The sequence below is a fragment of the Bufo bufo genome, chromosome 8 (assembly GCF_905171765.1).
Source record: "Bufo bufo chromosome 8, aBufBuf1.1, whole genome shotgun sequence".
Lineage (NCBI taxonomy): Eukaryota > Metazoa > Chordata > Amphibia > Anura > Bufonidae > Bufo > Bufo bufo.
Window position 1 is genome coordinate 132,755,301 of NC_053396.1, and position 24,446 is coordinate 132,779,746.

Here is a 24,446-nt window from a genome sequence, read left to right on the forward strand (position 1 = left end):
TGCAGGAGAATCGGATTTTAATGGTCTTAGTGTCCTCATCACAGAGTGTTAATCTGCTGGGTGTCAGGGCGGCCAAATAACCCCTGGAGATTCAGTCATCGCCAAATCCGAAATTCATTGCTTGTGTTAATGTGTCCGACAACTTGATGGCGATTTTATCTGCGAGAAAACAGAGCAATGTTAGGTTTACCCCCAGTCATCCATCAAGTCATAGCTACTGGTTACAGTGGGAATTACTATCCAGTAACGTCTTACCGCAGTGTGAGGGCTCATGCACATAGCTGCCGGGCCTGTGCTGCAGACTACAAATTGCGGTCCGCAATGAACAGGCACTGACCGTGGGACCGCCGCATACGGACGCAGGACCCATTCACTTGAATAGGGTTCGCAATCCGCATCAGACGGTCCACACCACAAAACAGTAATGTATGCACTACTTTTTTTGCGGTGTGGAGGAACGGACAGAAAACCCACCGCACCTTCTGGATTGCAGACCCATTCACGTGCACAAACGTCCAGTCCCCGTAAATTGAGGAACCGCTGTTTGCAGGCTGCAATACGGGCACTGGCCGACAACAGCCGTGTGCATAAGCCCTAACTGTTAAAGATTTTTACGTTCCTTGAACCTGCGACTTTAGAACTAGACTTAATGGTACATGAAGAGGTTTTCCAGGAATCGGCAGGTCCCACAAATCCACCTTGGGGCTTGTTCACATCTGCGTTGGAGGCTCAGTTACAGATTCCGTCTAAAACAGAGGACCGATCCGTACATCGGGACAGTAACTATATTACATACTTTATTCTACAGGTCAGTGATTTCTTTTTGGATCTCGGAAAATCCCTCTAAAGGGGACCTCTGCCTAAATTTATCCAGGGTGCAATTTCCTTAAAGGGAGTCACCACCGATGCACGTTTTTAAAGGGGTTGTCCAAGTTATATTTATTGATCAGCTATCCTCAGGATAGGTCATCAATATCAGATCTACACCCGGCACCCCCGCCGATCAGCTGTTTGAAGAGAAGGCGCGCGCCGTGCCAGCGCCTCCTTCTCTTCACTGTTTACCTTCTCGCTGTTGCATCTGCAGCAGTGAGCCGGTATAATTACACCCAAGCCGTCCCTTTCATTTAAATGGTACAGATCGCTCCTATACAAGCGTATTGGAACTATCAGTCCCATTGAAATGAATGGGACGGTTAGGTGCAATTACACCTGCTCACCGCTGACTGAAACACTATGTGAATAGGGAGCTCCCTACTCTCCGCTGACTGATTTTGGGGGACAGAAGGATGGGGCTAAATTTGTTTTCATTCGATCCTTTTGTTCTCCCAGGAAATAAGCCGCCCCCAAAGAGTACGACTGCAGCTTTCCCCTCTCTCCAGATTGAATACACAAGCGCTTAGCCGTACGTATATGAGGATAGGGGGGGGGGGGGGGGGGGGGGGGGTGTAGCTGTCGGCTGATTGATCGTTTGCCCAAGTTACTAAATGTATGGCCAGCTGTAGGTCCCATGTATACGACCTACGTATCCTGGCCATGTGCATGCCACCTCTTTTTTTCTTTTTTTAATTCTGTAGAAATGTCCGATCCTGTAAAATGTACAGGAATAGGACATGTTCTATCTTTTTTGTGGAGCCGTGGAATGGACATAAAGATATGGACATTGAAATTAATAGGTCCACATCTGATACACAAAAAATGCGCAAAAGTTGTGTGCATAAGCCCTTAGTCTGAGCGTCTATGTATAAGGACCATGCAGACGGTCAGCCTCAGTTACCGCCGTACACATCACCAGTCCTGCAGCGGCCGGCCACTCACTTGCTCTTTTCTGCAGCTTCTTCCTCCTCTTGCTCGCCGCCTGTAGCGCCTGTCCTTGTTGCAGTGGATCCACCGACTGGATTTCCATCAAGCTGGGAGCTTTGGGGACTCGCTCCGTTTCCTCCTGGGACTTGCTTTTGGCGGCTTTAATCTCCACCGTCGGTTATACCATGTACACATCGGTTATACCATGTACAGTGCTGTGCTTGGTAAGCTCCTGGAAGGCCGCCGCGCTCCTGAAACAGCTGATTGTCAGGAGTGCCAGGACTCAGACCCTCACTGATGTAAGGATAGGTCATCAATATTATTTCCCGGATAACACCTTTAAAGTATAACTCCAAGCAAAATGGATACTGTATGATGCCTTGTTCTAACACTCCAGTACGCACCGATAAGTCCTGATAGTCATGAGCCCCGGCGTTCTCCGCCCCCTGCCAGCGTTTATTCCAACTGAATTTACAGAAGGGGGCGGAGAAAGCCAGAAGCTCATGAATATTTAGGACTCATCAGCATGCGCTGGAACTGTTCAATACAAATTTTAGCAAAACGGCTGAGCTAATTACAGAAAGTGACTCTGCATTCAGCCACCGGGATCTGTCAGTAGTTTATGGTGTCCTTAGTTAGGAGGCCATAACACTGGCGACAGATTCCCTTTAAGGGGGAGCGCATGACCTCTCTGAATCCCTCTGTCATGGCCGCCTCCTGCCCCCCACTTGACATGACACTGTCTGCTCCGCCTGGAATGCTGCCATGTCCTCCTATGCTTTGCTGAGCCCACTCCTCCAGATTGGGGAAAGGGGAGTCTACTGCCCCCCACATAACAAATGATCATTTATCCCGTCAGCAGGATCAACCCTATTATACCAGGCGTCCTGCCTGCTATGCATCCTGCTGATACAAATGATACCCGCAATGCATTTATGTAGATAAGGTCTCTGATGCACTGAGGGGGCGTGGCCAGCACTGCACTGCTGAGGTGCACTGAAGGGCTAGGCCCCACCCCTCAGTGCACTTAAGCTCTTATTTGCATAAAACAATAAAGTATTATTTCTTTGGACCACCGCCACTGATGTTCACAAGACTTTGTGATAAATGTTATCATTTTAATCAGCTGAATCAACCCTACCTACCTGGTTTGATCCTGCTGACAGATGCTCTTTCCAGTAATTATTTTTTATCAAGTGCCCGAAGCCTGCCTCCTGAAACCGAAGATTCCTACTTACCTGCTCCACTCCGTCCTCTGTCCTGACCCCGCTGTCTCCATCTTCCAGTCCCCGCGCTGTTTACATCTGGCTGGGGGCGTGTCACATGCATCACTCCAGCTGTAATGTGGCCACAAGCGGCACGCCCCCTTGAGGCCGGTCATTGGCTAGAGCGATGCCCAGCCGTATGTAAACCGTGCGGGGACTGGAAGATGGGGTCAGGACGAAGGAGCAGCACGGAGCAGGTAAGTAGGAATCTTCTGTTTCAGGGGGCGTACTGCAGGAAAAAAACTATTATTGGAAAACCCCTTCAAGATTTTTTGGGCCTACCTCGTCATTGTTGTCCTCTTCCATTGCAACGGGCGCTGCCTCGATATTTTCTGCAGAATACCGCCATTCTGTGTCCTCTGCCTCCCGCCCGGCCCCGGTTGTCAAATCTGAACTCTCCATCGCAATACCCTGAGGAGCAGACTGGACTTCTGTACGGGGAGAAGGAGCGGACATGAGATGTAGAATTGTACGACTATTAGGCTACTTTCACACTAGCGTTTTTACTGGATCCGGCAGGGTTCAGCAAAAACGCTTCCGTTACTGATAATACAACCATCTGCATCGGTTATGAACGGATCCGGTTGTATTATCTTTAACATTGCCAAGACGGATCCGTCATGAACTCCATTGAAAGTCAATGGGGGACGGATCAGTTTTCTATTGTGGCAGAGAAAATGGATCTGTCCCCATTGACTTGCATTGGGGATCATGCCGGATCCGTCTTGCTCCGCATCCCAGGATGGAAAGCAAATTACAACATGTTGTGGTTTGCTCTCCGGTATGGGAACGCAACTAAAGGGAACGCAACGGAAAATAATGCATTTTGGAGCACTCCGTTCTGTTCAGTTCAGTTTTATCCCCATTGACAATGAATGACCCCTATGACGGATCTCAATACCGGAAAACTAAAACGCTAGTGTGAAAGTAGCCTTACAGGACGGATCTAATGATGGAGGACGCAGAGAAGCTGGGCCCCAGGCCTCGTACTTACGTGACAAAGACTCATTATTATCCATCTCCAAGGCTTCGAAATCAAACGCCTTCCCCATTTCTGTGACTATCTCCGCACTGATGTGAGTTGGTAACGTGTGCGTCTCAGGAGGGTGCGTGAAGTAGCTGATTCTACCACTGCGGGTGAGACGGGCATTCATCATACAAGATGGCCGAACACTCCAGATGCCAGTCTACCCCTGGGTCTAGGGGAATAAGCAGTCTCCTATGTAAAGGCCCTTCTGAATCGGCCGATAAGGGACTGAACGAGTGTCATATAAGAGGCCATGTTCCTGGGAACCCCAACAATCGGTGGTTTAGGGTGGGTGCTGCGGCCCCTTCCTTGTCCTGTGACATCACATACATCGGTCAATGGGGCCTTTCTATGCTTTAGTCACATTCAAGTGAATAGGATTGGGCTGCAGTACCAAGCACGACCCCTATGCAATGTGTGGCGCTGTGCTGGGTACACTATGTAGAGACCACATTGCTCGTTTGAACTCGACAGCCCCTTCAAATAGGTGATCGGCAGGGGTGTCTGAGTAATCAGATATTCCTGGAAAACTCCTTTGATGCCTTTCCTTCCCGTGTCGGCACAGCCACAGGTGTCAGGAGATAATGGGAGTTGTGGTTTTGCAGCAGCAGGAGAGCCACCGATTGGGTAAGACTGCTATAGGCCACGACCTGTAAACCGCTGCTCCCTGTTCTCCAGGACTGTGAATGGGATCTCAGGATTAAAGCGCTCACCTGACCCAATCCGTTAGAACAGACTTGGCGGCTTTCTCGTGGTCTGGCATCCCGCCCTTCTTCAGCTTCCCTTGCCTTTTTGCCAACATGGCCAAGAACTCGGAGGTGTCCCTGAAATCTGTCACCTTGTAGTGCTGCAGGATCTGCGAGACAGGAAAGTCCTACATTAGTCTATTTACCCCTGAAACCTATGGACCTTACAAGGGTATGACCACACGGCGCCATCGTTTGGTATTGGGGCGCGGCCGCACTGCGATCAAGAACCGTGCAGCAGCTCTTGCCTAATAAAGCCGACGAGACTGTAATGTTAAAGCCGCTCTGCATTGTTAACGGTCGTGCGGTATTACCAGTAACAATGCAGACCGGCTACATACCGCAGCCTCGTTAGTATAATTAGGCCCTGCACGGCGGCGCGGTTCCCTCTCGGTACGACCACATGGCGCAGCTATGGGATGCAGCAGAGTTTTGTGCGGCCATACGAGCCGCATCTATTAACCAATTACGGCCGCAGTGTTTCCACGGTCTTCAGTAGTAATGGTGGTTTTGCGGATAGAAGAAACCATGTGGTTGTAACTGGCTAATAAGATGCAGCTGAGGGCTCCTATCTTTTGCGGTGCGGAGGAACGGACCCAAAAGCGTTTCTGAGCGATTCCGTGCGCTTCCGATCCGTGACTCTGCTCCGCAAAAGATATTTTGCTGTATCTTTTAGCCGGATCATGGATTCATTCAAGTCAATGGGCTCGCACCCGCAGTATGGAGGGCACACGGCTGGTGCCCGTGTATTGGGTACCCGCTGTATATAGTCCGCAATACAGGCACGGAGGCCTTGCGTTCTGTGAAAAAGACAGAAGACGGCACAGAAGGACCCGGTGAGGATATACTGTGCCAGCGGTGAGGGTGTGGGGGGGTTGTCCCGGAGGAGGACACTCATTTCCTGCTGCTCTGCCCCAAATACTCAGCAGTGAGGACGACTTCAGACACTTTCTAAACTCATCCCAGACTTAAGCCGCTGGGGAAGAAGAAACAAGTGCGGAGGTAGCCGCGGAATAGATTGACTGAGACACGCGCCCTTTATTATGCCCTCCATCATGAACACGGTGTGACTCTTGTTCACAGTTTTACCACAGCCAACGAAGGGTGTGACACACGGGGAGGGGGCTTGGCTTATGTCGTCACTCAATTATCTCCCAGGATACAGGGGGAGGAGTCATGTGCACTGTATAAACTGGGTGTGTGTGTGTGTGTCAATAAAGTTCAGTTCATGGTTTCCCCAGCAATAGGCCTCAGCTGATGTGTGGGATGATTTCACGCCTGACAGGATTATTTACGATCCGGGCAGGAAAAGGGCGACCCGTGACGGTGGGAGTTGACCAGACCGCCACACGCGCCTCTTAATAAATCTGGCGCCTGTTCTGACGGCTTGTGTGCAAAAAACTGAAATTTACACCAGTTTTTGTAATAAATGATAGTAAATCTGTAGGGCCACGGGAAGCCCAGCCCCTCACTGTTTTATCTACACTTTTAAAATGTTAAGAAAATGAAAAACGTGCAAATTATTATAGAAAATTGTAAAGGACAAAGCTGCCCCAATATACCTGACATCATGCCACCGACTGAGAGGGACTGAGCATCATGGGCTTCATCCCCCCATTACCCTGTTGTTCCTCTAGACCAGGGGTACTCAACAGGCGGACCGCGGTCCAAATACGGACCGCAGCCGCCAGTTGTCCGGACCCCGGCCATCCTTCAGAGCGCTCCTCCTCCTGCACACTGTACCGTACAGGAGGAGGAGCTTACCGGCGCACTTCCTCCTGTCCCACTCCCAGAGCGCTGAACGCAGTGAGACATGTAGCGCTCCTCCTCTCCTGCACACTCTGGTACGTGTAGGAGGAGGAGCTTACCGGCGCACTTCCTCCTGTCCCACTCCCAGGGCGCTGAACGCAGTGAGACATGTAGCGCTCCTCCTCTCCTGCACACTCTGGTACGTGCAGGAGGAGGAGCTTACCGGCGCACTTCCTCCTTCCCAGGGGCGCAGTGAGAGACGGCTCCCTCCACATGCAGGCACCAGCGCTTTCTCCCTCAGTGCGCTCACAGGTCCCTCCTCCCCCGCAGCAGCGGCAGCACGTAAGGGAGCTTCAAGCTCCAAAGGACACTTACGTGCTGCTGGAGAGGGGAGGGACATCACCGCTGCCACCAATGATATAAATGTCACATTTGGGGAGGAAGGGGGACGTGGAGAGGGCTACAGAGAGGCGGGAACACGTCACTGACTGCAGGAAAGGACTCCAGTCAGTGTCGTGTTCCCATCTCTCCTGGGCCATCTTCTTTAGGTAACCTGGATTAAATAAAGTGATTAAGCCCCATCAAACCATGATAGTTTTGTTCCGTATCCAATTCCCATTATTGGGGCATTGGATGCGGACCCCTTAGTTTCAATGGAGCGGAAAAAGATGCAGACAGCACACAGTGTGCTGTCTGCATCTCTTGTGGCCCCATTGTAATTAAGGGGCCGCATCCAATCCCCCAATAATGGGAATTGGATGCGGAACAAAACTATCATATGTCTGTTCTGTGGCTTGGGTTGCCACCCGGCCAGTAGTTCACCAGCAAGGCTGGTATTTTAGTTCCCTTGCCGGTGCCAGAATTTTCCTGTAAGGACTGTTAGGCTCCTTTCACACTTGCGGCAGGACGGATCCGACAGGCTGTTCACCCTGTCAGATCCGTCCTGCCGCTATTTCGCCGTCCTGCCACTCCCCATTGACTATAGCGGGAGTGGAGCTACGGCGCAGCATGGCAGTGCACGGCTTGAGGCCGCCAGACGAAAAAGTCGGACATGTAGTACTTTTAGTCTGGCGGCCTCTCACCGTGCTGCGCTGTAGCTCTGCCCCCATCCCCATTATAGTCGATGGGCACAGAGCAGCGGCACGGCGAAGTAGTGGCAAGATGGATCTGACAGGGTGAGCAGCCTGTCGGATCCGTCCTGCTGCAAGTGTGAAAGTACCCTTACTAATGAGCGCTTCCATCATGGAACGCCCATTAGTACAGCCTTTACCTCCACCGCTACTTGTGCTAGTAAAAAATTAAATAAAATTACGGTACCTCCACCTCCATTTGCTCACGCTGTGGAGAACACTCCCTGCTGACTAGAAGCTCAGGACAGGACCTACAAGACGTCATCACGTTGGAGCACCGGTCCTGAGCTTGCAGTCAGCAGCGAATGTTCACCGCAGCCAGGTGAATGCTAATTTTATTTTTTATTTTTTGCAAAAGCAGAGAAGAGGGGCACTAATGGGGGCATTACTCTTACTGGGGGCACTAATGGGGACATTATTCTTACTGGGGCACTAATGTGGCCATTACTAATTCTGGGACTTACCCGGGGCGCTCCACTATAACGTCAGAGCGCCCCACGCGCATGGATCACATGATCGCATGGATCACGTGATCCGTGCGACGTAGGGGCGTTGTGACATCATTGTGGAGCACCCCGGGAGGGGCACGGACGGTAAGTATCTTCTCCCCCAGCTCCCCACTACTTTACCATGGCAGCCGGGACTTTAGTAGCGTCCTGGCTGCCATGGTAACACTGAAAGCATTTTTAAGACTGATCAGTCTTCAAATGCTTTCAGGTGTGTGGCGTTGTGATGGATCCGGCGGGCATTTCCGGCGACGGAAGTGCATGCCGGATCCTCACAACGCCAATGTGAAAGAGGCCTTAGGGTACTTTCACAATGGCGTTTTTCCTTTCCGGCGTAGAGATCTGTCCTCGGGTCTCTATGCCGGAAAGAAACTGATCAGGATTATCCTAATGCATTCTGAATGGAGAGAAATCCGTTCAGGATGCATCAGGATGTCTTCAGTTCAGTCTTTTTGACATTTCAGGACGGAGATAATACCGCAGCATGGTGCGGTTTTATCTCCGTCCTGAAATGCCGGAACACATGACTGAACGCTGGATCCGGCATTAAGAAAAGACTGAAAGACGGATCCGTCCATCCGGTCTGCGCATGCACAGACCTTTAAAACTGTGAAAAAAAAATACAAGACGGACCCGTCTCTCCGCACGGCAAACGGCGAGACGGATCCGCGCTTGCAATGCATTTTTAGATGGATCCACAAGCCGGATCAGTCTACAAATGCTTTCAGTTGTCATGCGGTGTGACGGATCCAGCGGGACGGAACAGCCTGCCGGATCCTCACAACGCAAGTGTGAAAGCACCCTCAGTGCGTTTTTTTCCCTCACAGATTTTCATACGTATAAGCCACAGCGTAATACAGTACCACCAGAGTGTAAATGAGATTACTCAAATTTCATTTACACTCTGCTTTAGGTGCAGAAATTGACCTAATCTGCACCATGTCGAACCACATACAAACTAAAACAAAAAATTCCCCAAAACTGTAATAAACATCCTCGCCATTCACACAAGACTACATTAATATCAAAATGACCAACACAGAATAGGGAACCTATTTTAATTATGTATTATAGGGCACCTACACAAGTGGCAGATTTTGTGGCAGAAAATTCCGTGATTGAAAACCAGTTCCACCTGAAGTCATGGAAAAATCCATGTGCTTGCCGCCCCATTGAAATGAATGGAACTGATTTTCAGTCGCAAAATTTCCTGCCACAAAATCTGGCGAGTTAAAGCACTGTTAGTGTCAATTTGCAAGCTAAGGGTACTTTCACACCTTCGGCATGGCTAGCCGCCGGATCCGCCATGCCGCAATTAACCGTGCACTGCTGTGCTGCCGCTCCATCCCCATTAACTATAATGGGGTGGGGGCGGAGCTATGGCGCAGCACGGCAGTGATCGCCACACTAAAAAGTTGGACATGCAGGACTTTTAGACCAGCAATCTCTGGCCGTGCTGTGCCGTATAGCTCCGCCCCCTGCCCCTATTACAGTCAATGGGGACGGAGCGGCAGCAAACGGGCACTTGCGGCATGGTGGATCCGGCGAGCTGTTCACCTGCCAGAACAGCCTGCCGGATAGCCATGCCACAGGTGTGAAAATACTCTAAAAGACATTAAAAATTCTTTGGTCTTCCCCCCTGCAGGAAAAAAAAAAATCTGTGATAAAACTTAATAACAAAGAAAGTGTCACAGAAAATTGAGTCATGTAAAAATAAAAATAAAAATAAATCCAAAATTATTTTGGCATCCCAAAAAATAAAAGTGGCCCATTACACCACCAAATCGTTAAATCACAAAAAAGTGTCTGGCCATTAAATGGGGTGTTCAGTTTGAATAAGAAACCAGACAACACTTAGGAATAGGATGCAATAAAGAACAGAGCAGTACCTACCTACAAAATCCAGCACTGCTGTTCTGGTTCTCCCTACTAGGCTCTGTTTACTTGGGTGCAACAGCAACTTCACAAGTGACCGCTGCAGCCAAGAGGCCAGCTTGGCTGCAGTGATCACATGTTATGGACATGACATCACCATCGCAGCTGAGAAAACAGAACCCAGATTGGAAAACTTGAGCGGCAGTTCTAGAGTTGCAGGGTAAGTACCATCCTATTCTTTATTCAGGCTAATCTTCAGTGTTGTCCGGATACTTTCTGAAACTGGACAACCTTTTTTTATTTGGTTCATTGGAGATGTTTAAAATGCAGTATGCTCCAAGTCATACTTTTTGACATTTTTGACATATCCGTTGTAATAGAAATGTAAGAACATATAAAAAAAAACTAAAAAATTTGTGAAAAACACGTTAAATCCATGGGATTCGCGAACCAAAAATAAAAACCACTAGAAGCAAGTGTCTATTTTTAATGGAGACCTTAGTGTACTATTATCTCATTCTGTTGCAATATTTAAAGATCATCAAAATTTTATTTTTAGGTCATATCATCCAGCCCTAGGCTTATGAGGGAGAGAATGTAGCCTAAGATAGAACACCAACGCTCAGACAGAAGGAGCAGGAAAGTTTCAGAGTAGCACAGTGCTTCCAGAGGGAGCAGAAGAGTATCAGAGTGCTGCCAGAGCGAGCATCAGAGTGCTGCTAGGGGGAGTATCAGAGTGCTGCCAGAGCGAGCATCAGAGTGCTGCTAGGGGGAGTATCAGAGTGCTGCCAGAGCGAGCATCAAAGTGCTGCTAGGGGGAGTATCAGAGTGCTGCCAGAGTGAGCATCAGAGTGCTGCTAGGGGGAGTATCAGAGTGCTGCCAGAGCGAGCATCAGAGTGCTGCTAGGGGGAGTATCAAAGTGCTGCCAGAGCGAGCATCAGAGTGCTGCTAGGGGGGAGTATCAGAGTGCTGCCAGAGCGAGCATCAGAGTGCTGCTAGGGGGAGTATCAGAGTGCTGCCAGAGCGAGCATCAGAGTGCTGCTAGGGGGAGTATCAAAGTGCTGCCAGAGCGAGCATCAGAGTGCTGCTAGGGGGAGTATCAAAGTGCTGCCAGAGCGAGCATCAAAGTGCTGCTAGGGGGAGTATCAAAGTGCTGCCAGAGCGAGCATCAGAGTGCTGCTAGGGGGAGTATCAAAGTGCTGCCAGATCGAGCATCAGAGTGCTGCTAGGGGGAGTATCAAAGTGCTGCCAGGAGGAGCAACAGAGACAAGACAGCTCAGGAAACAACTTGAAAATCTAGCAGCAGGTCTGTAGGAGACAACAATTGTTGCCTAGTTGAGCCAAGCATTGCCCTACCAGTCAAGCCACACTCTGGCTGAGGAGACTGGTATCCTCCAGCCATACATCACTGCCCCAGGCAAGATAGACACCACATTTGTCCACTGTTACAAACACAATATAATAAGCCATGGCTAGCACATCAAAAAAAAAGAAAAGTAGACTCAGAAAATTGAGATTTCAAAGATGAATGGACTGCGAAATATTGTTTTATTCTTATGAATGTTGCCAACCCAAAGCCAATGTGTTTAATATGCAACGAAACAGTGGCCCTTATAAAATTAAGTAATGTAAAATGACATTATGAAACAAAACATAAAAGTTTTGAACAGAATTATCCAGAAAATTCTGAGATACGAAAAAAAGAAATTGCTTCGTTAACTGCATCATATCAAGCTTCTACTAAGCGTCTTGTTAGTTCAAGGTCCTAGCAGGAAAAAACAACTGAATCATCACTGAGGGTTGCTTGGATTTTAGGAAGACACAAAAAAACATTTTCAGATGCAGAGATTGTTAAAGAATGTATGGTAGAAGTTGTAGACGCCATGTTTGATGGTAAACAGAAGAAGAATTTCAAGGAAAAATCTAACAAATTCCCTTGTCTGATTCCACGCCAGCACGCCGAACTGAAATAATTTCAGAAGATCTGCTCTCCCAGTTTGAGGTGAAAATGAAAAAGGCAGATTGCCTTTCATTAGCTGTGGATGAATCGTGTGATGCAACTGATAATGCCCAGCTCATGGTATTTGTTAGATTTTATAACGACACACAAAAAGATTTTTGTGAAGATCTACTTGGCATGACTGCCCTCCATGCTCACACAAGAGGTGAAGATCTTTATGGAGCAATTACAGAAATGCTGAAGAAAAGGGACATTAACTTGAATTCAGTTATTTCAGTTGTAACGGATGGAGCTCCTGCTATGGTAGGAAAAGGGTTGGTGCCACGCTTGAAAGTGCTCAATCCTAGTTTGATTTCTTACCATTGGATAATACACCAGTCTATCTTGTGTGCTAACCTTGGAGAAAAACATGCAAATGTCATGGAAAATGTTATGAAGCTGATTCATTTTCTCCGGGCCTCTTCAGCACTTCAACATCGTCTGCTGAAAGACTTTTTAACTGATGTCAATGCTGCCTTCAGTGATCTACTTGTCCACAACAATGTAAGGTGGCTTCGTAAGGGCAGAGTTTTAGAACGCTTTTGGAGGATTCGGAAAGAGCTGGAAAAGTTTTTAGATGAACAGAAGACAGAAAAAGCATTTTTGTGATTTATGAGCAACAAAGACAAAATGGAAATCGTTGCTTTCCTGGCAGATATTACAAGTCATTTAAATGCTTTAAATATAAAACTACAAGGCAAAAATCAAACTATTTTTGACCTTGTGGAAGCAGTGAGGGCTTTTCAGAAGAAATTAGAAGTTTTTCAAAGTGATCTTAAAGAGAACTTGCTTCATTTTCCAAAGCTTGATGAATATAGCCAACAAGAAAATACCAAAGAAAGTGCATTCTCCAACCATGGGGACTTCATGCAAGGCCTAATTGACGCGAGGGCGGAGCTTGCCAATGGCGGAGTGAGCAGCACACTGCCTGAGCTCCTGAGCACCGCCGGCATTTACAGCCCCATATAGCATCCAGAAGCCCACAGATTTTTCATGGGTCGCAAGAGGGGCACAGCTAACACCCCGGCACCCGCATCACGAGAATCGGGGGACATCACAAAGTTCCTGTGCCCGTCCAGCCAGCCTGAAAGCCTGAGATCCGGCGCCACAACCTCCAAGATGGCGGAGCAGGCGCGGGAAACGAGCGCCTCTACTCCTCTGACTAGAGGGAAAACTGCGGCCCTCACCTCCAGGAACCAGGGGGAACATAGCACCGGAGGACCTCCGGTTTCATATGCAGCAGTGGCAGCAGCGGTGAGTCCTACCTTGGGGTCCGTCCCTTCATCGCCAGCCTCCAGGGGTTCAGAGGCCTATTCAGGCCCACAGCTCTCCCACCACAGCTCCCCTGCCTTGTCGGCTGCCTCCAGTAGATCGCCCACTGCCCTCTCCCATGAGGATGACTGGGACTGGAAGCTCCATTTAAAATCCCTTCCCACTACTGCTGAGGTAGATGCTTTGCTCAGCAGGATGGAAGCTTCCCACAAGCAAGATATTGCGGCCTTGCATCAGGATATCAGGCATGTGGGGCAGAGGGTAGAGGAGGTGGAGAACAAACAGGAGCAGATCTTTAATACTCTGGATTGTCACCGTGCAGTCATTAATGAGCACGCTGCTCAAATGCAGGACATTCTAACCCACATGGACGATATTGAAAACCGCAATAGGAGAAACAACCTCCGAATAAGGGGGGTCCCTGAATCTGTAGAAGATCTGCCATCCTGGGCGCAACGCCATTTTGCCTCACTTTTGGAAATTAATCCGGACAGGATCATTGAGATAGATCGGATCCATCGGGCGCTGGGCCCAAAATCAACGGACCTGAAACGTCCCAGGGACATTATTTGCCGTATTCACTTTTACAAGGAGAAGGAGTCCATCCTCAAAGCTGCTCGAGCTGCGGCTGGCCCTGAATCGGGCCCGAATACCATCCAGATCCTCCCGGACCTAGCACGCCGCACCTTACAACTTAGGAAGGCCTTGAAACCGCTTCTATCCACACTCAGGGACAATGAGATCCTGTATAGATGGGGGTATCCCTTCCAGCTCTCGGCCAAGAGAAACGGGAAGTCTGCTACGTTCAAATCTCTTGAAGACCTCCCCAGATTTCTGGCTACACTAGATCTCCCCGCGGTGGAGCTGCCTGACTGGCCCAGACCCCTCATGGTGCCGCCCGTTAGTGATCGTGAAGAATGGCAAGAGGCGATCCCGAAACCGCAGAGGCATCCCAGACGCCATTCCAGACCACCTGTTTGAGCCTAATTGGCTTTCGTGGGACTTCACATATTATCCCAATGCGCTGGTTCAGTGTATAGTATTCATGTTCTAATGTTTTATGCTATATGTTATATATCTTTGATATTCCTTTTTATATGCCGGGGTCAGTGGGGCTGCTGCCTTGCCCTTGACCTCTCCTCCCCTCGTTAGGGGTATCGACACCTGGTGTCGAACGTGACTATAGTCACTTACTAGTCTACCTCGGAGCCATAGTTTTTGGCTCTCTCTTATAGGAGGTTTTTCTTTTGTTTTGTTTTTTTTCTTTTCTTTTTCTTTGTTGTTTTATCTGCGTGTTGCTTGTTAGTCCTTGTCTCTTTCCTTTTGTTTGGATCCTCGTGTTCCCTCCCCCACTTAATCCAGTTTCCTCTCAGAGGTCGGTAAGATGTCCCCTCTCTCTTTTTGTACGTATAATGCCAGGGGCCTAAATAAACCAGAAAAACGTAGCCAGATTCTATATCGCTTTCACCGGAAGCGGGTCATGCTTATTATGTTCCAGGAGACCCACTTTAAGCTTGCCTCGGTTCCCAGGTGTGACCGTGGGTATTACACGACTTGGTTCCATAGTCCCAACCCCGTCAAAAAAGCAGGAGGTGTATCTATTGCATTCCATAAATCTTTTCGGCCTACGATTTTGGCTACAGATATTGATAGTAGGGGGCGCTATGTATTCCTCAAGCTGTCTGATGGTCCACGTGTATACACGGTTGCTAATGTCTATTTTCCCAACCAGGGGCAGATTCCATATGGCTCCAAGATTCTCAGGAAACTGGCTCGCTTTGCAGATGGATCCTCTATCATCCTGGGCGGTGATCTGAATATGGTGATGGACCCGGATCTGGATTCTTCGTCTGGTAGGTCAGCTATCTCTCCGACATCCCAGCGTTCCTTTAGGGAAATCCTGTCCTCTCTCCGCCTTGTAGATCTCTGGAGGGTGCTGCATCCGGGAGTCAGAGATTTCAGTTTTCATTCTTTAGCCCACAATAGCTATGCCAGACTAGACCATTTATTTATTTCACAATCTTTGCTTGAGGAGGATCCACTTAGCTCAACGGATGGCTTCCTTTGGTCTGACCACACTCCAGTGTATGGCCTACTGAGATTTCAGCAGACGCCTTCCCGTCCCTTCACGTGGAGATTGAATGACAATCTTCTTAACGACCTGGTGTGCATGTCAGACATTAGGAGGGCCATCTCTGAGTTTACAGTTAACCACCAAACAGACCCCTCTCCCCCGCCGATTAAATGGGAAGCCCTTAAGTGTGTGCTCAGGGGGATTTTCATATCTCATGGCGCTAGACTCAAAAAGGAGAAGTCCGCTAAACTCTCCTCCCTACTTTCACAACTCGACGGGAAAGAGACCTCAAATAAATTGACCCCCTCTGATCAGTTGAAAGCTGATATCTCGCTGCTCCGCCAACAAGTAATTCAAATTCTAGACCAAAGATCACTATGTTTGCGTGATAAGGTAAAATTTGGATTTTTTGAATATGGCGATAAAAGTGGGAAGTGGCTTGCCAGAGCTCTACATCCTAGGTTACCCCAGACCCAGATATCCTCACTTAACACATCCGACAAGGGAATTGTTTATGCTCCATCCGAAATCTCATCAGAATTCCGCACCTATTATAGCTCTCTTTATGACTTGAACACAGGGAGGGACTCAGCGTCTGCTTCCTTTACACAGGATACTAAAGATTATCTAGACCAATTCGGCCCTGAAAAGATTCCTAGCGTAGATTCTTTGGCGCTGGAAGATGACTTTTCATCCCCAGAAATTGCGGGAGTTATAAGAGATCTCAAAAATGGGAAAAGCCCAGGCCCAGATGGCCTTACCCCACGCTTTTATAAGCTTCTTATAGATGAGCTATCCCCCTTATTACTCGAATCTTTTAATTCCATAGCAGTGGGAACCCCCTTCCCTCCCCAAACTTTACAGGCCCATATAACGGTTATACCTAAACCTGATAAAGATCCCTCTTATTGCTCCAATTATAGGCCTATTTCTCTTTTAAACGTGGACCTAAAGGTGTACGCTAAATTACTAGCCTTACGATTACACCCCCTCATCCCGAAGTATATCCATCAGGAACAGGTGGGCTTTGTCCCGGGCAGGGAAGCTCGAGATAGTACCTTGAAGACCTTGGGCATCATAGCTAGAGCTAGGAATACTAGGTCTCCTCTGTGTTTACTTTCAGTGGATGCAGAGAAGGCCTTTGACAGGGTCAATTGGGGCTTCTTAACCTTAACCCTGGAGCATTTAGGACTCGGTTCTAAAATGATTAAACGTATTATGGCTCTCTACTCTTCTCCCTCAGCTCAGGTAAGGGCTAATGGCCTTTTATCCACACCTTTTGCTATCAAGAATGGTACACGCCAGGGTTGCCCCTTATCCCCCTTCCTATATATTCTGACCATGGAATCCTTAGCTAATGCGCTGCGCAATAATCAAGATATAAAGGGGGTGAGAGTTGGAACTAAGGAGCATAAACTTTCCCTTTTTGCCGATGATTTGCTTCTCTATCTCTCGGACCCCAGAATAGGCCTTCCTTCGGTCCTGCGGGAATTTGAGAGATTTGGGAGGCTTAGTAACTTCAAAGTTAATATCCAGAAATCTGAAATCTTGAATATTTCGTTACCACGCAGGGAAATTTCTCATGTTAAAGAAAGCTTCTCGTTTAAAGTAGCCTCGGACTCGATTCGCCACTTAGGCATTAACCTCCCAGCAAACCCCAATCTCCTCTTTCAAATGAACTACAAACCCTTATTTAGGAAGGTAGAGGCTTCTCTCCAGAAGTGGTCCCCCCTGCAGATTTCTTGGTTTGGTAGAATAAATGCCCTAAAGATGGATATCTTACCCAAATTCCTCTACCTGTTCCAGACTGCCCCGTGTATTATACCAAATAGTTTTTTTGCCCAATTGCGGTCATTAGCTTCTAGGTTTATCTGGAATGGCACTAAGGCCAGGGTGAGTTACAGAGTTTTATCCAGAGCGAAGAGTGTGGGGGGAGCTGGCCTTCCTGACTTCCAGGCATATTTTAGAGCTTCCATTTCTAATTGTGTTCTAGACCTTATACACAAACGATCTCTGAAACTTTGGGTAGACATAGAACACACCCTCGAGCCCCATATGGTACCTGGGATATTTTGGCTCCCTATAGCAACACTAAATAGCCTTCTACATACTCTTTGTTCTCCCCTACTTCAGATCCTGATCAAACTATGGAGTAGATTTGCCTCCAAAATCAAGTTAATCTCCGCACCGGGTCCTTTGACGCATATTGTGGCTCATCCTGGCCTCCCCTCACAGATCAAGAATCTCCCCTTCTTCCGCACAATTCCCCCGCCCCGGATCCTAATTAGGGACATCTTTAACAGCTCAGGGCTCCTACCTCTCGTGGATCTATCACACATATTCCAAAACTCCCCGAGCCGCTGGTTCCACTACTTTCAACTTCGTAGCTTCTTGGGCTCTCTGGCTCCCGGATCGCAGCTGTCTGCCCCTCTGACAAATTTTGAAAAGCTCTGTGTTGCCAACACAGGCCCAGATCATGGTATTTCTTTGATATATGGCTTGCTGGGTGCCGGTGGAGATGGGGACCTATCACTCGTTGAACAGATGAGAGGTGTTGGGTTTGCCTCTGGTTGGGAGAGTGAACTGACGTTCTCCCTGTCCTCTGAGCAATGGAATCGTTCCCTCTTATTTACGCATAAATCATCCAGGTCCTGTCGTTTACAGGAGTTGAACTATAAGATCCTTACTCGTTGGTATAGGACGCCGGTTAAGTTGCATCATTTTTATCCATCGGTCCCCAACACCTGTTGGCGGTGCCATTCAGAGGTTGGTTCCATGCTACATATCTGGTGGGACTGCCCTGGGGTCGCCCCTTTGTGGCAAGATGTTTTTTCTCTGTATAATGCACTTTACCGGTCTACTATATCTCCCTCCCCTTTGATTGCCCTGCTCTCTATATTCCCGGGTAGGATCAAACATGTCAAAAAGGGAGTACTTAAAACATTTGTCCTTTCTATGAGACAGATCATACCACGCCAGTGGAGATCCTCAGACAGTTTGCAGAGAATTACGTGGATACGTGCCCTGGATGCCTTATTCAGGATGGAAGAAATGGAAGCTGAGGCCTGTAACCAAGTCCAAACATTTGCACTAACCTGGGAACCTTGGAATCAATTTAGGAGCTCCTCTCGTTTTCAAACCTGGTTGGTCTCAGGTGACTGTACCTGGGATACGTGATATGATGTCTTGTCCTTTCCCCTTCCCCCCCGCCCCCCCTACTTTCCACCCCCCCTCCCTCCCCTGTCTTTTGTTTCGTCGTGTTTTGTTCTTGTCTGTCCCCCTGTCTCTCCTAGGTTAACGATTTAATCTGTTTCACTTAAGAGTTACATATTAGTAGCCCTTTGTTCAAAACGCCATCACTGAGTATCTCAGGATTGTGTCCTAAGTTCCTTTTGCCTTCCCTTTCAGTAGTCAAGGTTCTTCATATCGTACTGTATGTATCTAATATTGCTGAACCTCTCCTTTAGCATTTATTTGATGGCATTTGTTTTCTCTGGTCTTCATGGTTGCGTCCCAGAGAAATATGGTGGTCTCTGAATCCATCTGTGCACTTTATTTTATGTTTTACATGGTCTTGGAAATGGAATTGGAGATATACTTTTCATACAATGTCTTGGTTGCTATGTATGATTGTTGTGTTCTTTTTCTATTCAATAAAAATAGATTCAACACCAAGGCCTAATTGACAATTTTAAAAGTCGCTTCCAAGACTTCACAATTGGCCAAAAAGTTTTGCTATGTATTAAAAATCCATATCTGGTAAAAAACATTGGGCGTTTTGCTACTGAGGCCCATCATGCTTTTACCTGGGCAAATTCTGCTACCCTACAGATGGAGCTAATTGATCTGCAAGAAGATGCTGTTTTAAAAGTTCAGTTGAATGATTGTGACCCCGTTTTCTTCTGGACAAAACTGGTTATTCCAGCTAAATATCCACTTATACAAAAAATAGCAATCTATGTCCTTACTATGTTTGGTTCTACATACACTTGTGAATCTGCATTCTCCACTATGAGTCTGGTGAAGAACAGATACCGCACTCAGATCACAGATGAGCATTTGCACCAGTGTGTTCGAATGGCAGTCACCCCCTTTGTACCGAATTTCAAAGGGCTGGTGAAAGAGAAAAAATGCCAATTTTCACACTAAAAACAATTATAAATCTGAATGTAAATAGTTCTACAAAGTTTGCAAGACATTAAAAAGATGGCATCTTTACTGTTGGCGTTCAGCTCGGACCTTCACCTGACTGCAGACCCAGGTATGTGGACCTTTAATAAAACTAGTTGAGTACCCCTGCTCTAGACTACCGTCCACCCCCCATCAATACCCTATGTTCTGGTAAAGCTGTAAGGTTTTGCTCCTGCCAATAAAGTTTTTTCCAATAGTAGGAACATGTCAGGCTATGATGTCATAATGGCTCCTAGGACAACGCACTTCTAGAACCTGGCTGGCTGGACGGCTCTGCGGCCATTGCTGGTCTGCTCTTCTGTACGATCAGTGCTACTGCCACATTTTGGCGTTTTTTGGATATTTTTCCTGGTATTACCAGGACTTCTCTCTTGTCTTTCCTCATCCGAGGTCCAAGACTTATCGGGCCCTCCTCAATGGAGGTGCCGGAGCCCCTCAGGAGCTCCACTCCCTGCAGCACAAACCATCCGCGCTGCAGGAGAGCCTGTCTACTGGACATGGCAGAAAATTGCAAAAAAGATCTGCAAGAAAAGGTGAACACGCACATGACGGTGATCGCCCACTACGGCCCAGAGAGCCTCGGCGCCCTCCTCCGAGATATAAGCAAAAGTCTCCAGAACCTGGAAGATTATATGGGCCCAAAGGAAAGTGAAATGGAGGCTACAATAAAGTGGATGAAAGTGAGCGGCGATAAGATGATCAAGATGGGCAAAAACCTCCGAAACATGGACATCAGCGACTATGAAATTGATATAGAGCAATACATCGCTGCCAAAGAGGAAGAGGAGGCCGAAAGGGCGATGAAGGCCAAGCGTGTAATGGAGGAGGCCAAGGAGAAAGATCGGAACCTACAGAAACACAGACGCAACATCATCTCCTCCATGCGGCAGAGGATTAGAGCCGCCGTGAGAGCCGTGACCCAAAGGTTTACAAGCTGCATCCAATAAAGCGCCCACTAGTGGTGAAGATCAATCCCCCTGGTTGTGACTGGCCCCCCCCCCCGGCCTCCATCTAGAGACATCACTCCTCTGACTATACTGATGGTTAATAAATATACCATTTACATTTCTGTTTTGCTGCTTCTGCTCTGATAATTTTTTGATAGATTTGTGTCTGCCGTTAGTATGTAAATTAGGGGGATGCAAGCCCCGCCTACAAGGGGTGTGGCTAAGCTGTGTGAATGACATGTACTAGGTGTAAGGGTATGATAAAGGGGCACTCCTACTATGGACACTTATGGAACACCCACAGGATCTGCTGTATATGGCTGATAGGTGTGTGACCCAGAGGTGGGAGCTTCATCTGTGCGGCTGTACTCGCTGCTCCCTGGTCTTCTCTAGGTGTTGCATAGTGCTGACTGTGTACAGCATGTGCTGTGCAATGTCCGGTCACAATGCAGTGCGGGCCCAGAGAAGGACAGGGAGCGGTGAGTGGAGGAAGAGCGGCAGGATATGCTGAGGGGCAGCGCCGTCCAAAGAGGCAAGCTCATTTAGTTATTTTTGGACTGGTCTGAGGTCAGACGTGGGAGGTCCGATGAAAAGAAAATATTTTTTTTCTGATTTCCCTCCTCTAAACCCTAGGTGCGTCTTCTAAAGCGTAGAATAAGGTGCATGTTGGATTCTCCTAACATGTAAGTTCCCCTGTATCATCTATTAACTCTGAAATATGCTTCATTTGTTCAAAACTAAATCCATAAAATAAAGGGGAAAAATAAATAAAAATCTTCTATTCCTCTACCCAACACCCTCTCCCATCAACTACCTGATCTTTATTGCAGCGTCTCAGGATGGCCTCCACCGGTCCTACTGGGTCAATCAACTGCTCAATTTTCACACAGTTTCGCAAAATCATGGCGGCATCGGATGTAGACGTCGCCATGACGATACCCGGGCAGTCCAGAAGTTTGATGTGCTTGTCTAGGTGAACCTCTTGCAGGCATCTGGTTGGAAAACAGGTTGGAGGTTTAGAAATAAATAATAATTTCAAATAATAAAATGTCAAAAAATAATATATTAATCCCTTAAGTACAGCGCCCATTTTTGGTTTTGCATTTTCGTTTTTTTCTGCCCACGTTGTTATTTTCTTTTTAAGCCGTCCATTCATATTCAGTGATTCACCACGTCCCAATAGCCATAACTTTTTTTTCCCTGTTCATATAGCCAAATTTTTTATTTTTTTTTACAGGACAAACTATAGTTTTATTGGTACAATGTTTGTGGTATGTACAACTTGATCACCGTTTTCTTGTGAAAAATGGCACAATCTGTAAGTTTTCCCTGATCACGCCAGGTCTAACAAAGTGGGCACGGTGTCGGCATGCAGGCCCGTCTCTTTTATCATTTTCTACGCCTGTTTTAGGCGTAAATTTTTTTTAAATCTAAATGTAAGACAGCATGGAAGCTGGCTTACATTTATACTGGAGGAGGATGCACTGAAGTTACAGATGCAAGAAAAAGTATGTGAACCCTTTGGGATGATATGGATTTCTGCACAAATTGCCTGTTTACATGGTGTGTTCAATAAAAACATGGTAACATTTAATTCTTTGTGTGTTATTAGTTTAAGCCGACTGTGATTGTCTATGGTTGTGACTTAGATGAAGATCAAATCACATTTTATGACCAATTTGTGCAGAAATCCATATAATTTCAAAGGGTTCACATACTTTTTCTTGCAACTGTATTTCTGCGGCAGATCCACCACCAGATATAGGGGTTCATTTAAAAAATAATATATTTTTTTTTAATTAACTATTAGCCCCTTAGGATCTTTTGATCCCTTGTCATATTCAACCCATTAGAGATCTATTAGGGTGAATAGGGTTTTTACACTGTCCCTGCTGAGCTGTGCTTTGTGCACAGCGCAGCAGGGAGGTTACCATGGCAGCCATCACAAGCGTCCAGGCTGCCATGGTAATCGATCAGGGCCCCACAATGTCACTGCAGGGGTTCTGATCGGAAGGCAGTGGGACCCGCATTCCTCTGCCTAACTCCACACGTGCCGTGATCAGCATTGATCGCCGCACCTGAGGATTTAAAGGACGTGGTTCCCCATCATTGTGGCCAGGTACAGTACATTTGGTATCCTTACTTGGTGACTCCGGGCGTTGCTCCAACACTGCACGCTCGCGCCCTCTTCAGGCTGTTAATTAAACTGCTCTTTCCCACATTAGGAAAACCTGGAGAGAAGCGAATAGTTTGGGATAAAGAGACACATTTTCTTTCCGAGACCCCTCCCTGCCCCCCAATGAAAAAGCAGGTACGTGCTCCTCATGAGACTCCTAATGAACTTTTACTTAGGCAGGTTACCTTTCTTGGACCCACTAGTCATAGCAAGTGAGGTCCCATACAAGCAGCAGGTGGCGGACGATCAGCGACACCATATTTACCTCTGCCATATGTCACAGGTCTGCACATTAGTCTAATGCATGAAGATAATGACGAGAGAACCGCCATAGACAGTCCACCCCTCTTCTATACCTAGACATGTATGTTAAAGGGGTTTTTCCCAATGATGGCGTGTCACTAGGATTAGGTCCGAGTAGGGGGGGTGCAACTATTGTAACCCCTGCCGATCACTAGATCAATGGGCATTAAGAAAGTGTTGTGCCCCTTTGGCTCTTCTAACTTGACCATAATGGGACAGCCATGGGATTCCTTCACAAGTGATTGGCAAAGGGTCTCCTTGTTAATAGGTTCTAATGTTTTGGAGTCTGCCAGAAAGAAGCAGGCACCCCTTTAAAGGGTAGTTGCAAAAATATTGGGGATGGTCGGGCATGCTAAAAGAATAAAAATCCCCATTAACCTGCTGGTGCTGTCCATGTTCCTGCAGGATGGCTCCAGGCCCCACCGGACTGGAAGTATGATGTGTCGGTAAATGTGGAGACAGTGACGAATTTAACCAGAGTTTATCCATAAGGGAATCTTTCCGAAACCTAACGAATAATTTCCCAGCTTTTCCGTCTGTAAGCGACTGCCCGGGGCACTGCTTAGCTAAAGATGTACCCCATGGAAGATAACACTGGATGTCAATGTGCCACCTTATGGCCCAAGAGGGCAGGGAAAGAAAGATGGCAGCCAGGATCCAGTGCCGATTTCTGCAGGGCTAAGGGTTTATGACATCAGATCACAGAAGACCACACCACGCACCTACAACCCCGACGGTTATGGACGTCTTGATGTCCTAATTTCTGCAGTAGTTTCCAAGAAGTTTCATAAGACAATCAGCTCCTATGCAGGCGCCTGAGCTAAGCAGGTCCTCCGATGCTTGGGTGACCGGTACTCTGCTTTGTTGCTACAACATACAGATAGAAAATGACTAGAACACTGCAGTATCATATACTACACTTGATGTAAAACTATGCAATAAATATAATCTGCACCTCTCATGATGTCATCGGCCGTATAAGTACGAGTAGAAAAGTGGCGGCAGGTAACATGGCAGAGGGGGTGAGACTAGACCATTGTGCCACATAAGAGGACACTGGTATTATAGAAAATGAATGCAGGTCAAGCTACACCTCTGGCTGGAGGGAGGTGGCGCCATTTCAATTTCTGCCCCTGGCCATAAAGCACTGAGGGAAGGGGGGCACAAGCTGAACTCTTGCACCAAGGCCCATGGGCCTTTAGCTACACCCCTGGGAACAAAGATCAGCCTAAAAAGCCGGTGTTTGTGAATGGCCCGCAAAATATTACCTGAGAAAACAGGGTACACGATGGTGCCAATACTCTGCGATAAATGAAAGAACCAGCTGGTCCTACCTCATCCAGGGTGTCGCTGGCGTGATGTAAGTGATCAAACTGCCCAGACAT

The 24,446-nt window shown here is 47.6% G+C and overlaps 1 pseudogene; it reads right to left on the reverse strand.

Annotated features, from left to right (window-relative positions):
* LOC120978094 lies at positions 1-24,446 on the reverse strand (annotated as a pseudogene).